General features: G+C 43.4%; 1 protein-coding gene across 1 annotated transcript in view; it reads left to right on the top strand.

The window, feature by feature from the left end:
• The window catches only part of LOC123979978 (scavenger receptor cysteine-rich type 1 protein M130-like), a 45,348-nt gene that overhangs the window by 4,247 nt on the left and 38,831 nt on the right, over positions 1 to 2,270 (top strand). The gene's annotated exons all lie outside the window — the stretch shown is intronic.

Here is a 2,270-nt window from a genome sequence, read left to right as displayed (position 1 = left end):
CAGCTCGTCTGGATTGTTGGTTTGGTGTCTCTCACTTTCTTCTTGAAGGCTGGTGGACCAACACCAGCAGAGGACATGACATCACTGTGAAACTTCATACTGGACTTCAAGCAACTTTACTTTTATTTCTATATATGTCAGAGGTCGCACGCCTCTGGAGCAACGAGGGTTTAAGTGTCTTGCTCAGGGACACATTGGTGTCTCACACTGGATTCATACCCGGGTCTCTCACACCAAAGGCATGTGTCTTATACACTGGGCCACCACCACCGCCATTGGATTCTGTGTACCAAATACGTTGACTAGACATTAACAGACAACAGTGGTCATATTTAAATTCTCTGACCAAAGAGACAGTTCAGTAGTTGTTGGATATTGACAGACATGTCGCTACCATCCCTACCTGTTTCTATGCCCTTAAACAAACACCGCTGACTTACTTTGGATGTCAATTCACAATCTCACCAAAAAGCCACACATGTTAACTTCAGCACCTCTCCTAAAGTGCAGCTCACAGTCCCACACAGAGCAGGCTGGCTTCAGTTTTCACATGTTTATATTCCAAAACTCTAGCAGCTACGTTTCCACTCGGTCACAGTGCAAACACAGAGCTGCTGCACAGTCACACCTGACCAGTGTTGGGGGTAACACGTTACTGTAATCACATTACTTTTGTCTGGAACGCATCACTGTTGATAACTTCAGTAATCACATCTCAAAATCATCTCGTCACTTGTGAACTGGTTCTTGAACTATCTGCATAACGGGAGGAGAGAAAAATAAATCAAACGCCCCTTTTCATGAATGTTTCCGACCTCTCTTTTGACTTCAGCAGCAGTTCACGAGGACGCAGAAATTGCAGAGCTGCCAAAGAAGTCTTTGGAGGGGTGGAGGTATTACTTCATATTGTTGGTGAAAGCACAGCGATACCCTCTGGTGCGCCTGTGGCGAGGCTCTTTAGCCTGGGCAGTCTCGTGCTGACTCCGAGGAGGAACAGGTTGTCTGACAAACGATTTGAGAGACTCCTGCCCAGGGAGCGAACTACGGGGGAGCCAGGGGCTCCTTTCTAAATTCTTCCCTCTCACGGAGAAAAGAAAGGTCGCAAACACAGCCGCAGCCGTTGTGTCAAGCTTAATTGTAGCAAAAAGGCTCCATCTGATAATAATAATAGCCTAATTATTATTATTGTAATAAGACAAACATGATTCTGTCACAGTCGCTCAGGCCTACATGCTTCAGCTGTTAATGAGTCAGCAGTAAGAATCACAGTCTTCATTATCTAAAATATAAATGTTTCCAATGAAATGTCCAAATAAAGTTCTAAGCATTATAGCACTGTACTCTAGCCTTGTTCTTCTCTTGACAAATGTTGGGCTGATGTTCACAACTCTGTTGTCACTTTGTATTAAAGAGCAGAAAAGAGAGATCCTGTGTTTGTCCTCATCATAATAAGGATTTGTGTTGATCTGAGCAGATATGAGGTGGAACTTTATATTGTTATTGTGCATCACAGGTGATGTTATGCAGTAATCCAAAAGTAATGTAACTAGTAGTGTAACTAGTTAGTTTCTGCAGTGAGTAATCTAGTAATGTAATGTGTAATCCATGACCTTTTCTGAGTAACTACCCCAACAGTGCACCTGACACAGCAATGCTCTCACTACAATCCTCCCTCTGTAAGAAGCCTGAATAGAAAGCTCTTCTAGAAAAGTCCAGTGCTGGTTTGAACAGACCTCTGCGCTCTAACTCAGACCTCATGAAGTCAGATAAGACTGGGGGCCAATCTGCTGGCTCATTTGGTGGAGCAGCAACTGTTCCATTAGAGTCTGAGCTGCTTGTATCTGATGCTGGCTGCACATCTCTGGCTGTGCTCGTACTGGCTGATGATCCAGCATCTAATCTGACAAACGGCACCACAGCCCCTGTAAATTCTAGATATTTTCTATATATTAATATTATCAGCTGCATCAGGCCCATTCAAACTGGCTTTTCAGATATATAATATTTATAAAATGACTGGGCTGAATATGTGCTGCTTATTATTTACTGACATGTGCATCCATATTGCCCAGTCTGTCCAGCTAATCAACATTTTAATAGTCAGTGTGAATCCACTGCTTCCCATCATGCATCAGTCCAGAGTTGTAACTAAACTTCACTGTCTTGTTTTAAAGTGATGTATGACGAGTGCCCTCACATCCTGTCTGGACTGGTCCACAGATGTTTCTTGCTGAATGCGTGAGTTTAATTTAAACCAGCGCTGCTCAGCT

The sequence above is a fragment of the Micropterus dolomieu genome, linkage group LG12 (assembly GCF_021292245.1).
Source record: "Micropterus dolomieu isolate WLL.071019.BEF.003 ecotype Adirondacks linkage group LG12, ASM2129224v1, whole genome shotgun sequence".
Classification (NCBI taxonomy): domain Eukaryota; kingdom Metazoa; phylum Chordata; class Actinopteri; order Centrarchiformes; family Centrarchidae; genus Micropterus; species Micropterus dolomieu.
Note: the sequence above shows the minus strand (reverse complement) of the source record. Positions and strands in the feature narration are given on the sequence as shown.